Here is an 18,116-nt window from a genome sequence, read left to right on the forward strand (position 1 = left end):
GTTGGTGGGAATGTGAATTTGTGCAGCCACTATGGAAAGCAGTATGGAGGTTCCTTAAGAAATTAAAAATAGAACTACCATAAAATTTATCAACCCCACTTCCGATACCTGTTATCGAAAGACGAGAGAACTGTGCTGTGCTGGCCGTTTGTTTCTTCAGTGGTGAAAGCTGCTGGGTTTGTGTGCAAGGCAGGTCACAGGGAGCTCCTGTTCATCTTCTTTGTTTCTCACCATCTCCATACATCTCAACTTGGCTGGACTGCGGGAGGGGTGAAACTGAAGTGAGTCCTTCCTGTGGTTCCTCAGAAGCCTTGGGAAGCTGGTTGCTCACCCTCTTCTCTCTTCCCCTGTGAGGAGAACTCTTTCTAATTGTGGATTCCCTCTTGATGCTGAGCAGAGCAGACCTGGGGATGGGATGATGTAGCAAAGTGAAGTTATCTTCCTTCTCTTTTTGTGTAGTTATTCTTGTTTTGTTTTTCGTTTTTTTTTTAAAGTGTACAATTTGATATATTTTTTTCTTATTAGTAATGTATATATGGCAATCACAATCTCCCAATTCATCCCACCCCAGATCCTCCCCCTGCCGCGGCTTTCCCCCTTTGGTGTCCATACGTTTGTTCTCTACATCTGTGTCTCTGTTTCTGCCTTGCAAACTTGTTGATCTGTATCATTTTTTTAGATTCCACATATATGCATTAGTATACGATACTTGTTTTTCTCTTTCTGACTTACTTCACTCTGTATGACAGTCTCTCCATCCATCCATGTCTCTACAAAGGTCCCAGTTTCATTCCTTTTTATGGCTGAGTAATATTCCATTGTATATATGTACCACATCTTCTTTATCCATTCATCTGTAGACGGACATTTAGGTTGCTTCCACGTCCTGGCTATTGTAAATAGTGCTGCTGTGAACATTGGGGTGCATGTGTCTTTTTGAATTATCATTTTCTCTGGGTATATGCCCAGCAGTGGGATTGCTGGGTCATATGGTAGCTCTATTTTTAGTTTTGCAAGGAACCTCCATACTGTTTTCCATAGTGGCTGTATCAATTTACATTCCCACCAACAGTGAAAGAGTGTTCCCTTTTCTCCACACCCTCTCCAGCATTTACTGTTTGCCGATTTTCTGATGATGCCCATTCTAACTGGTGTGACGTGATACCTCATTGTAGTTTTGATTTGCATTTGTCTAATAATTAGTGATGTTGAGCAGTTTGTCATGTGCCTCTTGGCCATCTGTACGTCTTCTTTGGAGAAATGCCTATTTAGGTCTTCTGCCCATTTTTTGATTGGGTTGTTTGTTTTTTTGATATTGAGTTGGATGAACTGTTTATATATTTTTGGGATTAATCCTTTGTTGATTCATTTGCAAATATTTTCTTCCATCCTGAGGACTGTCTTTTCGTTTTGTTTATAGTTTCCTTTGCTGTGCAAAAGCTTTTAAGTTTCATTAGATCTCTCTTGTTTATTTTTGTTTTTATTTCCATTACTCTAGGAGGTGGATCAAAAAAGATCTTGCTGTGATTTATATCAAAGAGTGTTCTTCCTATGTTTTGCTCTAAGAGTTTTATAGCGTTTGGTCTTAATTTAAGTCTTTAATCTATTTTGAGTTTATGTTTGTGTATGGTGTTAGGGAGTGTTTTAGTTTCATTCTTTTACATGTAGCTGTCCAGTTTTCCCAGCACCACTTATTGAAGAGGCTATCTTTTCTCCATTGTATATCTTTACCTCCTTTGTCATAGATTAGTTGACCATAGTTTATCTCTAAGCTTTCTATCCTGTTCCATTGATCTATGTTTCTGTTTTTGTGCCAGCACCATATTATCTTGATTACTGTAGATTTGTAGTATAGTCTGAAATCAGGGAGTCTGATTCCTCCAGCTCCATTTTTTCCCCTCAAGATTGCTTTGGCTATGTAGAGTCTTTTGTGTCTCCATATAAATTTTAGGATTTTTTGTTCTAATTCTCTAAAAATATATGATTGGTAATTTGATAGGTTGCTTTGGATTGCTTTGGTTAGTATAGACATTTTCACAATGTTGATTCTTCCAATCCAAGAACATGGGGTATCTCTCTCTGTTTATGTTGTCTTTGATTTCTTTCATCAGTATCTTATAATTTTCTGAGTACAGGTCTTTTGCCTCCTTAGGTTTATTCCTAGGGGTTTTATTATTTTTGTTGCAATGGTGAATGGAATTGTTTCCTTAATTTTCTGATCTTTCATTGTTAGTGTATAAGAATGCAAGAGATTTCTGTGTGTTAATTTTGTATCCTGCAACTTTACCAAATTCATTGATTAGCTCAAGTAGTTTTCTGGTAGCATCTTTAGGGTTTTCTATGTATGTCATCTGTAAAGAGTGACAGTTTTATTTCTTTTCCAATTTGGATTCCTTTTATTTCTTTTTCTTCTCTGATTGCTGTGGCAAGGACTTCCAAAACTATGTTGAATAGTAGTGGCAAGAGTGGACATCCTTGTCTTGTTCCTGATCTTAGAGGGGATGCTTTCAGTTTTTCACCATTGAGAATAATGTTTGCTGTGGGTTTGTCATATATGGCCTTTATTATGTTGAGGTAGGTTCCCTCTATGCCCCCTTCTGGAGATTTTTTCTCATAAATGGGTGCTGAATTTTGTCAAATGCTTTTTCTGCATCTATTGAGATGATCATGTGGTTTTTATTCTTCAATTTGTTAATATGGTGTATCACATTGATTGATTTGCATGTATTGAAGAATCCTTGCATCCCTGAGATAAATCCCACTTGATCATGGTGTGTGATCCTTTTAATATGTTGTTGGATTCTGTTTGCTAGTATTTTGTTGAGGATTTTTGCATCTAAATTCAGCGGTAATATTGGTCTGTAGTTTTCTTTTTTTGTAGTCTCTTTGTCTGGTTTTGTAATCAGGGTGATGGTGGCCTTGTAGAATGAGTGTTCCTTCCTCTTCAATTTTTTCAGATAGTTTGAGAAGGATGGTGTTTGCTCTTCTGTGAATGTTTGATAGAATTCACCTGTGAAGCCATCTGATCCTGAACTTTTGTTTGTTGGGAGATTTTTAATCACAGTTTCAATTTCATTCCTTGTGATTGGTCTGTTCATATTTTCTGTTTCTTCCTGATTCAGTCTTGGGAGGTTATACCTTTCTAAGAATTTGTCCATTTCTTCCAGGTTATCCATTTTATTGGCGTATAGTTGCTTGTAGTAGTCTCTTATGATGCTTTTTATTTCTGTGGTGTCCATTGTAACTTCTCCTGTTTCATTTCTAATTTTATTGATCTGTCCTCTCCCTCTTTTTCTTGATGAGTCTGGCTAAAGGCTTATCAATTTTGTTTATCTTCTCAAAGAACCAGCTTTTAGTTTCATTGATCTTTTCTATTGTTTTCTTTATTTCTATTTCATTTATTTCTGCTCTTATCTTTATGGTTTCTTTCCTTCTACTAACTTTGGGTTTTGTTTGCTTTTCTTTCTCTAGTTTCTTTAGGTGTAAGGTTAGAGTGTCTATTTGGGGCTTCTTAAGTTTTTTAAGTGGACTCCTGAGCTCTCCCTGAGCTATTTTTTTGTTCATGGATAGTTGTCTAGTTGTTGATTTTTGTAGGGGGATGGTGGCAGAGGTCTTCTACTTTACCATCTTGGTGGTATCCTTTTGTGAGGTCTTCAAGAGCCTGATCCTCTGAGAGTAGATTTTTTCATCTATTGCTGACTAGCCTCAGTACAGAAATGCCAAGTTCTCACCAAACCAATAAATGCAGAGGCCACCTTACTACTTCAGGGTTGCTATGTTTTAATTAAATAGAGTTTAGTTATCCTTTCTTTCTCATGTCCTATCAAGAGCCTTTCTCCTACACCAATTTAGGCACTACAAGTCTGAAACAAAATCCAAACAAAAAAATTAGCAGGAGGGAGGAAGGAGGGAGTGACTCAGGATACAGAATTGTATCCTGGGAAGGGTAGTCAGTGAGTGCCATGATAGGGAGTATGGTGAGAAGGATCCCTGCTTTTTATCTGTTTATAATGTTAGTGTGACAGGCTGGGAGAGTTGGACAAGATCTCACATTAGTCTACGAGAGCCACAATTGGTAGGAGAAGGAATGTCGTTGAACTATTTCGATTTGGTATGTAGCACTTCACATGATACTTTTATATCTTCTTTTTACTAGGGAATGCTATCTACAACACCAGTTTTGGGCTGTAGGTTTGCATATTGATAAGAGGTCCTTTTTTTTTTTTTTAATTTATTTATTTATTATTTTTTCGGGGGTACACCAAGTTCAATCAACTGTTTTTATACACATATCCCCGTATTCCCTCCCTTCCTTGTCACCCCCTCCTCGAGTCCCCCCCACCCTCCCTGCCCCAGTCCTCTAAGGCATTTTCCATCCTCGAGTTGGACTCCCTTTGTTATACAACAACTTCCCACTGACTATCTATTGTACAGTTGGTAGTATATATATGTCTGTGCTAATCTCTCAATAAAAGGTCCTTTTAGTGGACAGTGCTAGAAAAAAAGATTTGTATGTCCATGCACACACTTGCATGCATATAATAAAGGAATCATGAGTTTATACTGATACCTCAACTGCTGTCCTGTAGGGATCCTTGCTGCCTTCTCTCGCTCCATATTCCTGTCTTTGCTGTGATAATTGAGATTCTCAACAACATCAATGTATTTATTCATTTGTTCAATTCTGTAATATGCCCAAAATAGTCAAATTATATGGTTTAAAAGTACTTGATTAGGTTGTTTTCTTTCCTTCATTTGAAATACATATGTGTTTATTTCTTTTGGCATTCACTTTTAGAGTTCCTCCCTTTTTTGTAGTTTAAATTTAGCTTTTGCAGATGTAGAGCATTAATATAATTCCAAGTGTTAAAAGTATACACTCCTTCCCTACCCCTCCCACCCACCCCCCCTCCCTAGTTTTCAAATTGATTGGTTTCTGATTTAAACTTGAAGTGTGTCTGTTTGCAAAAATAAGCAAATGCACATATGGGTTCTGTACAAAAGATAGCATACTTTATATAATCTTTCGCAGGTTTTTTTTTTTTTTTTTTACTTAACAATATATCCTGGAAGTTATTTCACATCCACTGGGCCAGATGTACCTCCAAAGGGTAGAGTGAATATCAAAATTGGATTTGTAACAACAAAAAAAGCAAAAAGCATGAATAACAATATTCTAAAGCCACAATTTTCCTAGCTTGAAATTAAGGGAGACAAGGACATATAACTAGGGCCACAATGTGTTTTAAAAGGAAAAAAATCATCAAGAATGATCAACATGAAGACTTAAGCTGATAAAGCTTATACATTTCAAAGAAAAGGAAAGAACCCTATGGTTATCTAGGAAGATGATAATAAGTCATCTTTATGAAAGGAAAATAAGGCTGGCTAAGCATCCTTCAGTGCCAGAAGATAACGAAGCAAGGTCTATAGATGTTGGAAGAGGACCAAAGAATATTATACCCAACCAAGATATCATCCTGTAGAAAGGCAACAGAGGGAGATTTTCAAATGTGCAAGAACTCAAGGACTACAGCATACATGAAGTGCCTTTGAATCTATTAATTACTAATAAAATGTCAACCAAGAGAATAATCAAAACAAGGAACACAGGAATGTGAAAGGCATTATATGAAAAGACTGGTAGTGATTATTGAACCTAATTAAATATAGAACTGAAACTAAACAATTTTGGAATTAGTACTGTGCAACAAAATTTAAATGTTACAAATGTTGAAAGAAATATGTAGCTCATAAAATGCAGTATTAATTATAATGGACCCACAGAAAAGTCCCAATGTGATAATTTTCTTATCTTCAAAAAAGTGAGTCAGTTGATTCTAGTTCACTTTTAAAGTTGGTGAAAAGAAATGAGGTGTGAAGGTAAAGTTTAATAACAGAATATATGCTTTATAAATTTGGGGGAGAGAGTAAGAGGAAGGAAGTTACATACCAGAGATCAAATAATAAAATCATGGAACACATCAAGAAAAAATAAAATGCCAAATTTAGCCAAGCATGCTATTGCAACAGTGATTAATGGGATAAGATTTTTTTTATCAACCAAATATTTTGTCATGAGAAAATAGCGAATTAGAAATATTGTTGTCTTGTAGCTCTCACCATGTAGCAACCTACATAGAAATTATAAAATGAATAACAACAAAAATATTATAACTACTTTGTAATTTACAAAATCTCTTTAATTACTGTTGGGTAATTAAAAAAGTAAAGTAAAAGAGTTAAAAAGGAAAATTACAAAGTAATAAGGAAATCTTGATAATGAAAATAGTACTTTCAAGACCTATGGCATGTGGGCAAATCTTTGATTAGAGAAAAATGCAAAGCCTTTAATACTCATCTTGCAGGACAAAAAATTATAAAATAAGTGAATTACATTCCACGGGAGAAATTAGAAAACGAGCAACAAATTAAACCAAAGGAAAGTGGTAGGAAGGAAATAATCAAGATAAAAGCAAATAATAATTTAAAAAGAGAGGAAAAACTCTATCAAAATTGATAATCCATGAAAGGACTCTTTAGGGGAAAAGTCAATAAAATAAATAATCCCTTAGCGAGTTCAATAAAGAAAACCACAGAAAGCACAGTATACTAAATCAAAAGGAAAAATGATGAAATAATCAGAGATACAGAAAAAAATTGTATAACTCTGTTAAGATACATTTGAGGTCCTTCTGGGAAAATAGAAATTACTGAATTTAGAAAGGGCAAATCTAAACAGGTCAGTAATGATGAAAAACAATTATAGAATTCTAAACAACATTTCTTCCCACACAGCATCAAGCTTGGAGCATTTAACGAGAGAATTCTTTCAGATAGGTTAAAATTATTGTTCTTGGGAGGCTAGATAAAGGAGGAGAGCTTTAAGTTAGATGTTAAAGGATGGTAGGGAAGAATTCTGAACAAAGACATAGAGCTTGAATATCCTGAGGTACCACTGAGGACAGTGACTTGGTGTCTTGGAGCCTCGTTAATGATATGAATATCAGCTACATGAATATATGCAGTTTAGCTTCCCTGGGAAACTTCACATCTGCTAGTCACTGGACACTGGCAGGGTCTCGGGTCCCTCTTCAGTTGCATGCAAGCTGAGAGCTGTCAGCTGCTGCTACTTTCAGCAGCTGAGAAAAGCAATGCTTGACTCCCCGAGTGGGAAGTCTCCACAGTACTCCACAGCATCCATTGTAGTCCACACCATGCACCGCTTGGATTTACTTTTTTTTTTCTTTTTTTTTCCTAAAAGTTCTGGGAGAAGCTCTTCCAGTATCTTGGTAGATCTATTTTATTTTATTTTATTTTTGATTAATTAGTTAATTTTTGGCTGTGTTGGGTCTTCATTGCTGCATGCGGGCTTTCTCTAGTTGTGGCGAGTGGGGGCTACTCTTCATTGCAGTGGCTTCTCTTGTTGTGGAGCACAGGCTCTAGGCACATGGGCTTCAGTAGTTATGACATGCAAGTTCAGTAGTTGTGGCTCATGGGCTCTAGAGTGCAAGTTCAGTAGTTGTGGTGCACAGGCTTAGTTGCTCCACAGAATGTGGGATCTTCCTGGACCAGGGCTTGAACCTGTGTCCCCTGCATTGGCAGGTGGATTCTTAACCATTGTGCCATGAGGGAAGTCCCTTATTTTTTAATTGAAGTATAGTTGATTTACAATGTTGTGTTAATTTCTGCTGTACAGCAAAGTGATTCAGTTGTATACATACATATCAGTACATACACACACACACACACACACACAAACACACACATACATTCTTTTTTACATTCTTTCCCATTGTGGTTTATCACAGGATATTGAATATAGTTCCCTGTGCTGTACAGTAGGACCTTGTTTATCCATTCTGTATATATTAGTTGGCATCTGCTCACCCTAAACTCCCACTCCATCACTCCCTCAAACCTCCTCCCGTTTGGCAACCACAAATCTGTTGTCTGTGTCTGTGAGTCTACTTCTGTTTTGTAGATAAGTTAATTTGTGTCATATTTTAGATTCCACATATAGTGATATCATATGGTATTTGTCTTTTTCTGAGTTACTTTGTTTAGTATGATAATCTCCAGGTTCATCCATATTGCTGCAAATGGCATTATTTCATTCTTTTTTTTTATGGCTGAGTAGTATTCCATTGTATATATGTACCACATCTTCTTTACCATTCACTTGTCAATAGATGCTTAGGTTGTTTCCATGTCTTGGCTATTGTAAATAGTGCTGCTATGAACATAGTGTGTGTATCTTTTTGAATTATAGTTTTGTCTGGATATATGCCCAGGAGTGGGGTTGATAGATCATAGGGCAACTCTATTTTTAGTTTTTTGAGGAACTTCTATACTGTTTTCCATAGTGGCTGTACCAACTTGGTGGACTTCTTTTCTTGATGTAACAAGAGAGGAGTCAGTATGATGAACTACAGCCCTTACCACTGTCACCAGTATTCACTGTCTCCCTTTTTACTATCTGTTCCAGAATCAGCAGACTTCTGCGGTCTAGGTGGCTAAGCTGATGGAGTCACCCAAACGCTTTCTTCATTGGTCTGAGCCCCTTGTCACCACTTCCTTCTCAGGCTGTATCTGAAGAACTTCTTCATTTTCCATCAAAATTAAGGAGTGGAATACCAAGAAACATTTATGTAGATCACTTTTTTCCAAACAGATTCTTTCCTGTCCCTACTATGTAACAGAGACCCTGCCTCCTCCTGATCGTCAGTGTCAGTTATCCTAATAGAATGATTCTGATTCCTTTATTTGCCTTCTCATCTTATGTCAGATAAGAGGTGACTAGGTGACAGCCACAGTTTGAAATGTACTGGAAATTTTGCTGTGTCCCCTGGTGGGTGTAGCCACAATTTCTAAACATGCAGGTCCCAGGCACATGATGCATAGGTTCCTCAAATTGGTCCCTGGGAGTGATGTGTTGTTTTAATATTAGGGACAGGCTACAACTGTTGATATAGAGCAGGGGTTCTCAACTGAGGGTGATTTTGTCTTCTTGAGGGACACATAGCAATGCCTGGAGACAAGTGTGGATGCTACTGGCATCTAACCAGGGATGCTGCAAAACATCCTACACTTCAAAGGGCAACCCTTGCAACAAAGACTTATGTAGCCCAAAATACCAATCCTTGTGGGGTTGATTTAGAGAATACAGTGCATCTTGGAAGATGCTGCAGGGTATCATCAAGCTGGCACTGTAGCTGTGTACCTTCCACAGGTTGCTACAGGAAGAAATGGGTTATGAATCCACTTGATGAATTCTGTTATCTTGTGCACACTCTCACACCTCCTTTTCTGTAAAATAGATTCCTTGACTCCATGTGATATTATTCAGGATCTTGTCCCAGTGCATCAAACACACTGCAAATCCCTAGTGGTGTGTTCACTGAGGTTCTGTAGGGAGGAAAAGTGAACTCATGCCAAGTTTGTATTAGTTCTAGTCAAAGATTAACTTTCTAGGCTGAAAGGACTCTGATGACGTGAGTTTGCTTCCAAAGGGCTGCTTGGACTCCTTGGGAGGCTTGCTTCTGATCTCTGTAACTGGCATATTGGGCTTTCAGCAATGAAAGTAACTAAATCAGCCTTGTTGAACTGACAGTGGTGCACTAAGATAGAAAATAGCAAAGGCTCACTGATGTCAACTGGGCAAGTCACTATGTGTGCTTGGTTTTTTATATCTATTGTGTAGTGAATGCTCTCTGATGAGAATTAACATGTGATGCAAAAATCTTCACATTTCTTTTCTTCACTTACAGGTCCATGTACTCGTTCCAGATATCCCACGCCCTATCTTGAGCTCTTTCCCCTTAAATGCCATAGTGGTCCCAGCACTTCCATGGCCAGATTATGTTGTGGCTTAAGTTTAATACCTAAGCTACTTTTTGACATTTGATAAAAGAGGAGACTTTTGAAGTGATGCTGATTTTTTTCTTTGTGGGTAACAGACTCCGCCCCCCCTGCCCCCCTGGGAGCTTGTTAATTTCTTTTTCCTTCCCTCCTTCCCTCCCATCTTCTGTCCCTTCCTTAATTCCTTTCCTCCCTCCCTTTCTCCCCTTCTCTCCCATTTCCCTCCCTCCCTTGCTCCTCCCTCCCTTCTTTCCTCCTTTCTTTCAATTGAGTAAATAATATATTCTCATTGTAAAAGTTTGAATGGTAGCAAAAAATACAAAATGAAATCAAGAATTCTCCTTACCACTGACCACTACCATGTGCTCTGTCTTATTGCTCAAAAATCTTATTCCTCATTGTTAGTAATTTCTTATGAATTCCAAAGGATATTTTTCCATGTTATCTGTATGTCTTATTCATTTGTTGTTTGTATTTGCACAGATATCATAGTTTATGTACAATCCTATAAATTACTTTTTTTTTCCCTATCAGGGTATTTTGTGTTCATTTCCATGCTACCGTATTTCCCAGTGCTGGCTTTGCTGACTCTATAGTTGAAATAATAATACCCTCTTTATTTTATAGGAACTTGAGAATGAAAGAAATAATTTTACTAAAATACTTCAAGTAGTTGAAGTAATAATACCCTGTTCATTTTATAGGAAACTGAGAATGAAAGAAATAATTTTATTAAAGTACTAAGATATAGGGACCTAAATAAATCAGGCAAGTACTATTTTCATGCTATTTCAGCCATGTTAATGATTCCTGAGAAGAATTCTCTAATAAAGGTACACAACTATAAACATAGTACCAGAGAGAGTCACATGCTCTGATTATGTTCATAGAGGTGAATGCCACCTCCACATTAAGGCATATGACTCACCTTCAGAGCTGATGGTTTTTTTAACCTATTCTCACAGTTAAATCTTGCTTTACTCTTTTAGTCTAGCTTAATCATCTAGTCTACTGATATTTTAGGAATTTTGTGTTGTATCTGACATTTTTCTTTCCCTATTAGACTTTTCATTAGTCCTTCTGTTTCAAATTATATATATTTGATTTTTATTTAAGTTTAGGGCCAGAGGGTTCCTTTTTATCTTAGACTCTTAAAATAGCTTTGATTTACTATTTTCTTTTTCATAGGACTTCTCTGTTGGCATTATTCTCACAGCATTATTGTTAGAAATGATTTTCTTTCTTTATTTTCAATTTTTTTTTACCTGTTATCCAATTTTCTTTTTGATGTATTCTGAGGAAGAAAGCATGAATATTTGCTTCTGATTACAAGCAAATCCAGCTAGACCTAGGCAACTTGTTCCAGTGTGTACAGTTAAAATGTCTTTTGCAGAGAGAGTGTCATCCACAATATACCTTAGTGCTGGAGGACATGAATGGATATAGTGTTATATCCAGTTGATTTATTCATATACACAATTTTAAATGAGTGACTACTGCATGTGAGATACTAGAGACATTCTAGGACATATTTGTTTCGGGGGTCACCACCACCACCACTGGATTTGGTGATTTGCCAAAAGGACTGACTGGACTTAGAAGTCCCTGTGTGAACAATTGTGGTTTATTAGAGTTAAAGGGTACAGAGCAAACTCAACAAAGTGAACAAGCACACAGGGAGGAAAACAGAGGAAACCATGCAACAAGGGTGTTGTATTTATGTACAGCATACTACAACATGAAACTTTTTTGTATATTACACATATTATTTATTATAGGCAGGAACCTTTTTAAGCATTTGGTCACCACAGTTTATACAGGGATCAGTCTGCCAGTAGTTGTGCACCACATGGTTTTATGGCCATCAGAGATTAATTCTTAGAAATTCCTTCCTAAATGATATGTAGTAGATACAACTTGAAAAGTAAGGATCAGAAGAGACCAACGCATTTCTAGAGTTCCATTCAGTTAACAATTGGTCCTACTCACCATCCTAGCCTATGACCAGAATATATCCCATTGTGATGTCACTCAGGTTTGCAGGTTTCCATTCAACATTGTCAGTTTCCGTAAGTGGAGGTGGTCTTGGCAAACATACAGCTTCACTTTTTCAGCCATATGGTCTAATTGTGCTAAGAGACAAAATTATTGTTTTGCTCTGAGCCTCTCTCAAGCCAGCAATGAAATGTGTTTTCCTCATTGCATGACCCATTTTTTCATTCCTTTACTTTCAGCTACTATTTCTTTTCTTTTTTTTTGGATTGTATTAGTTTACTTTTTAATAGCCTTATTATTTTGCAAAGACTCATACATGCTTGTTGCAAATAAAATTAAGCAATATAGGAAATTATAAAGAAGAAGGTAAAAAAAGTCACCCTAAATCCCACTACCCAGAGATAACCATTATTAATATTTTAATAAATATGTCTTATATCTCTCCATTTGTATAATTTGCCTAAATGGTATCATAGCATTGCTGACTCTCTAGCCTGCTTTTTTTCTTTCAAAGTATGTTGAAAACATCAGCCACTATTCCTCTTTTTCTCAATTTGTCTTTGATTATAACTCACACTGTTCCACTTTTGGAAGGCGTGTCAGATTTCTCTGTAGTGTTGGCTCAGGTTTCCAACAGCAATATGAATCTAGCAAGTGTCTCATTCCCTTTCACTCCCTTCCCATTTATCTAGGGCACAAAGATACAAAACTAGTGAGCTATCTTGGCCACTGAGCGATACAGCTGCAGTCACTGGGAATGCCACTTTTGCAAAGAACCCACATAGTGTATGATTCTATTTATGTGAAATTTCCAGATGAGGTAATCTGGAAATCTACAGGCAGTATAGACTGGTGGTTGCCTAGGGCTGAAGGGGTTGGGAATAATGGGGAGTGACTGCTGATGGATACGGAGCTTCTTTTGGGGGTGATGAAAATGTTCTCAGATTGTTTGTGTTGATGGTTTCTTTGTTGCATGTGCTTTTGATGTCCTATCTAAGAACCCACTGACTAATTCAAGGTCATGAAGATTTATGCCTACAATTTTTTCCTTAAGAATTTTATTCCTTTAGCTTCTACGTTTAGATCTTTGATTCCAATTTGGGTTAATTTTTACATATGGTGTGATGTGGGGGGGGGGGGCAAACTTTTTTTCTTTTGCTTGTGGATATGCAGTTGTCCTAGCACCATTTGTTATAAAGATTTTCTTTCCTCATTTAATTGTCTTGGCACACTTGTTGAAAATCAGTTGACCATAAAATCAATTGAGGAGTACTGCCATCTTAACAATATTGTCTTCCTATCCATGAATGTGAGATGTCTTTCCATTTGTCAGGTCTTCTCTACTTTTCTTCAACAACATTTTTTTTAGTTTTCAGTGTATAAGTTTTACCTTACTTTTGTTAAATCAAGTGGTTATCTTTTTGTTGTTGCTTCCATTAAAAAATTATTTTTGTGATTCTTTCTATTGTGTGTTGTCCTATTTCATTAATTCCTGTCTTGTCTTTATTAATTCTTTTCTATTACTTTCCTTAGGTTTACTTTTTATTTACTTTTCAAACTTCTTGTGTTGGTAATTTAATCTTGCTTGCTTACTAATATGTGATATCAAGTTTATAAATATTCTGCTAAATATGGCTTTAGCTCCTCACAAATTTTGATATTGTTCCCATTGTAATTCAATACTGTGTTTCATAATTCACAATATAACTTATTCTGACATATCCATGAGGGTGGGGGTTATTTTAATGGCAAGCTCTTCATAGTGGTTCTATTTGAAGTCTATTCATTCCTTTATTATATTGTTCTAATCTTATGTTTTCTATTTTTTCATTTACCTCTTTTATCTACCTATATATTTACCTATATATCTTTACAATCATTTTTCCAATTATTTTTAATTTCACATACTTGAAGGTACTTATTTTTCTGTTTCAGGTATTGACTAATGTTCCCTCATACTGCTTTCTTGGTAGTTTGTAAATTTTTATTGATTACAATTCTGCAAGTGGGGTAACAATTCTAGAGGAATCCCATGAACTCTGAGATGTGAAAGGGTTTCTCCAGAGAAGGTTGGTTTTGCTTTTGTCAAGACTGCAGGCATTCCAATGGCCCTGGACAAAGTGTTACGTTAATGTTACAGCTTGTGTTTTATAGAGCAAACGAGTATTGTAAATTCAAACTTCATTCCCAAACTGGGAATAGACTTTGGGTTTTGATTAATCCCTGAAGATTTTTCCTTATTCCATTCCTAAAGTAAATGGATTTTTTTTTCACTGCTTTAGGCTAGTGTCAAGGAGAATTTTTGTGTACTTCTTCTTAATATTTAAAAATTGGATATAATTTGTAGATATAACTCTCTTCATTTGAGAAAGAAAGAAACTGAAGCATTAAAGATGTTACCAAATTCTTGTTACCATCTTTACCTGCTTTTCCCTCAGGAGTTGCAAAGCCATACTTTTGAAAACCAGGTTTTTTACATTTCTTTCCCACTCTAAGTCATTTCCTCCTTTTGTATTTCCTTTCTGATTTAAGATACTTACAGTCTTCTTAGTCTTTGAATTAGCAAGTTGGGAACATCAGTTCTTCTTGCTCTCTGCATCAGCTGTCAGCATACACCATCAATTCTGCCTTTAAATAGCTCCTTTCTGTGCTCATCTCCAATTCCAGTATCACTGCCCTAGTTTACATCCTCATTATATATTACCTGGACTATTGTGGTCTCTTCCTAAGTAACTACTCTGCTTTCACATTTTCCCTCAGACTATCTTCCAGTGTTATTTAAAACAGAGATGGGGTCATGTCATTAGCTTGCTTCAAAAAATTTTGGCAGTTCCCCATTGCCTAAAGAATAAATGGATACACATTTTATTTCTCCCAACTTCTTCCTTTCCTATTGTCCACTCCATTTTACGTATTGCAGTCAAACCAACCTATTGAATTTAGCCAGGACACCCTGTATGTAATCATACCTCTTTTTATTTTGTTTGGCAGGATTACCTCCTCCAATCCAAGGGTAGTTGCTAGTAATTATTTAAAACCCAAATCCAGTGCAGTTGCCTCTGCATATCTTCCCTGTCATATAATTAGACCTAATCACTTTCTTTATGTTTCCACTCACTTTTCTCATGCCTCCCTTTCTGCAGTATCTTATTATAGTGTAAACTTTTACATGCCTGTTCTGCCCTTTCAGACTGTGAGCTCCTGCAGGGTAGAGACAGTTTTTCATTCATCTTTTTCATCTCTCTGCCTAGCTAGCATGTTGCCTAGAACACAACAGATGCTCAATAAATGATTTTAATAAATTAATGAAATAATGAAGCTATATTATTATATCAAAATAGCAACAGGAAAATGTTTTCAGTTTTAGATAATATGTATCTTCTCATCCAGTATCTGCTGCACAGACCAAGAATTCAGTGGGGGACCTAATTCTAAATGATACCTGCTGCTATGGAAGCAAAATTAGATTCTTTGAAAAAAGATATAACTAGAAATTTCTGGCTCTTAGTTGCTATAGAACCAGATAAGCAAATATAACCAGCAAGTTATTTATGTTAAGTAATATTGGTAAGGATTTTTAAAAAAACTTGCTTTTCTTCTTATTTCAATTACAATACATATTCACAGTAGTAAATATAGAATATATAGATACAAAAATAAAAAAACATGTATCATATCACTATCACTCTGCAAGATAATCAGTATTTTGGATTATATTTATATAACATCTGATAACAAAAGTAAAGCCAGAGGGTATATACTGTTGTGTATTCTTGGCATTGAAAGCAATATATTAAGAATAATCTATTATTGAGGATGCATTCAGCTATTATATGTCTTATAGCAGAAATATGTTTATGCTGTTATAAACATATGATAATCAGTTGAAAGCAGAAAGTTTCAAGTCAAACTGTCCTAAGCAGTAAAGAAATCTATTTCTCTCATCATTGATAAAGGTCAAGAGATGACTCTGGTTGGCTTATACTAATAAGCATGATCACTCCCTGGAACTGGACAGAGGGTCACCTTTTCTGAGTCACCTGGTGGAGGGGTGGCTGGATTAACAAATTCAAGAGCATATTCCAGAGGAAGATGGAGGTGGGACGATGTTGACATTGGGTAACCTGCATAGTCAACCACAGTGGCTATAGATTTTCCTCTTTTTCAATGAAGAGTTGAAGCTTATTTCACATAAAGTCGCTCGCTTCCCTGACGTTGACACTTAAATGTTTTTCCTTCGGTTTTCCAGTATTATAAACAGCACATCTGTGAACAATCTTATGGTTGCATCGTTGTGAAATCCATGTTTATATGTATAATTTCAGAGTCATATTAAGCAGCCTGTTAAAGCTTTGTGAGATGTTGCCTATGGGAAAGTCACACCGTTCCCACCAGCAGCACGGGGCAAAGACTGCTTCTTTTACCTTCAACAATATCGGGCATTTTAAATAGTGTACCTTGGCCAAGGGCTTTTAAACTGTGCTTCTGCAGAACCCAACTTAAGCCAGTGTGGGTTATTTCACATGCCAACTTAGGCTCCCAGTGCTTGATATTATTCATATTGAGTCTGTATCAGCTTATTGCTTTCTCAATCCAGTGTATTTTAATTCTCATTTGTTGCACATGTGCTCTTAGGATTGATCATGAGCTGAGTAGCAGAAATGCAAAAGCAAAGCAAACACAAAACAAAAAAATACAAACTACTTGCACATGAGCACATTTTGGAAAAGCCAAAGACCACATGAGAAAGGATAACTTTTAAGGCCCAACCTCTTTTTTCTAACTCCCAAAATACCTTTCTCCTATCAGGTATAATTGAGCCTGATTAGACCCAATTATTTTCATACACACACACACATACACAGACACACATACACATGCACACACGTATGTATTTATGTATACTTACACATATATACATACATATATATAGTTATTAAAAATTTATCTGTTGATCATGTTTCTGTATTTCAAAGATTCCATTATTTCAAATAGGTTTATAATCCCTTGGCCACGTACTGAGTACACGTGAGACCAAGAGCTTTTTACTTTTTGCAAAAGTTGTTAAGACATTTAGGTATCCCAGTGGTGATGATTTATTTTTATTTCTCCAAGAGGTCACTCTGATTTAGGAATGGGTGACTATGGGAGTGGAACATTGTATCTCTTCTCAAGCCAATTTTCCAGTTCTACATAAACTTAGAATGTTTGTAAGCTTTCCTGCCAAGTATATGATATCATTAAATGTAATAGGTCTGTACATTTGCAAGTGTTACATTTTGGTTTCAGTGTGTGAGACTTATTGTAATCCACAGCATAAAACACTCTTCTCGGAAATCGCACCTCTAACAGAAATGTGTTTAAAAGCGCATACAGTGTTCCTTGTTTAGGTGGTTGCCACATGCATTACTTCATTTTCAGAAAAAAAAAACCAATAGAATCTGTAACTTTAAAAATGTGTGTGTAAAAATTTTACAGTCTTTCTTTTTACTTCCTTTCTTTTGTTTTCTTCATTTTTGTTTTCTCCCAACTCTCAGTGAGACCTCAGGAATCCATTTAGGTCCTGCTCTGGTAAGACCAATTGGCCGATAGGCTGGGAGGCCCGTGAAAGCCTCAGATAAATTAATAGCAGAGTCAGTGCCTGAGAGCCATGCCTGGCTGCTCTTGAAATCCTTCTGAAGCCTGAATTATTTGTATTAAGATAGGCCAGCACTCGGGCCCCTATGAGTCAATTCTTTGTAACAGTTGCCAATATTTTTATACCTGAGAGAGCGGCTTCATTCTTTATTATTGCCCAGGAATCAATACTCCCATTGCCCTCACAAAATGCTATACAAGCATTATTGGCATTTCACTTGGCAGTGAAGAGTATCGACATCAATCTGGCCAACTGCACACTTCGCTAACCCTGCTCCACTTCTCCTGCGTCTGTTTGTATTCCGTCTGCGCTGTCCTCAGCTGCTGGATTTGAATGGGAATCCTTAGCGCTGCCCTGACACGTCCTGTGATAAGGAAATGGAAAGGCATCATTTAACCACTCACAGAAACAGTTCCTCTCTCCCCACCTCTGCCCATTGTGTGCTTGGAGGTTTTTCAGGCTGTAATAAAATACCATTTCCCACCACCCTGTGGTTTTTCCAAAACTGCCATTTTGGAGATCTTCATTATAACCAAATGGCTGCTTCTAATCTCTTGTGAATTTTGAAGTAATTTCTGGGCTCTTAAAGTTGCAGATCTTAAAAAATGAGGTACATGGAGGT

The sequence above is a fragment of the Hippopotamus amphibius genome, chromosome 2 (assembly GCF_030028045.1).
Source record: "Hippopotamus amphibius kiboko isolate mHipAmp2 chromosome 2, mHipAmp2.hap2, whole genome shotgun sequence".
Lineage (NCBI taxonomy): Eukaryota > Metazoa > Chordata > Mammalia > Artiodactyla > Hippopotamidae > Hippopotamus > Hippopotamus amphibius.